The sequence below is a fragment of the Triticum aestivum genome, unplaced genomic scaffold (genome assembly GCF_018294505.1).
Source record: "Triticum aestivum cultivar Chinese Spring unplaced genomic scaffold, IWGSC CS RefSeq v2.1 scaffold40822, whole genome shotgun sequence".
Classification (NCBI taxonomy): domain Eukaryota; kingdom Viridiplantae; phylum Streptophyta; class Magnoliopsida; order Poales; family Poaceae; genus Triticum; species Triticum aestivum.
This window is the reverse complement of record NW_025225605.1, coordinates 690-1377: the sequence shown is the minus strand read 5'-3', so window position 1 is coordinate 1377 and position 688 is coordinate 690. Positions and strand designations below refer to the sequence as shown.

General features: G+C 27.3%; 1 non-coding gene across 1 annotated transcript; it reads right to left on the bottom strand.

The window, feature by feature from the left end:
- Positions 1 to 371: 371 nt before the first annotated feature.
- Positions 372 to 444, bottom strand: TRNAT-UGU (transfer RNA threonine (anticodon UGU)). Its single transcript has one exon. It is a non-coding gene; the product is annotated as a tRNA-Thr (tRNA).
- Positions 445 to 688: the final 244 nt, after the last annotated feature.

Sequence of the window (688 nt, the reverse complement as noted above, 5' to 3'; positions counted from 1 at the left end):
TAGTGGGTCTTGGTAAAGCTCCCAGACGGCGTATTTTTTTTAAACGAGGTCCTCGATAACGAGACATGAAGACTCCTTTTTTTATTTTATTGAAATTTCATTTTACACAATTAATTTCATTGTATTTACATTACAGAATACATCGAAATTAAAACTGAATTAAACTACAGGATAAACAGAGTAAAATCAACTAAAGTACCCAAAAAAAATGGAATTTCATCAAAATCTTTATTTTTTGTATATATATTATTTATTTTATTGTTTTGTATCTAGCAAAATTGTAAGGTAAAAAACATAAAAGATCCTGGATTCTCCATTTAATTCGGAAAAAAAGAGATTCTTGTTCGTAGAACATCGATAGAGAAAAAAAAAGCCGACTATCGGATTTGAACCGATGACCCTCGCATTACAAATGCGATGCTCTAACCTCTGAGCTAAGTGGGCTTACATAACGGAAATAGTGTAACAAATAGAAATAGGTATAGTATAGGAAATCCGTAAAATCTCAGATATTAGTTATTAATCTTAGCTATTAACTAGTTCTAAATTTGAAGTTATACTTATCAAAATAAAAAAATACTAAAACTTCTTAAAGATAAAGTTAGCTTGATATGCTTAACTATAGGATATTAAAAAATAAAATTATAGAATTTATTGGTATTTTCATTTGATCATTATAGACTTTATT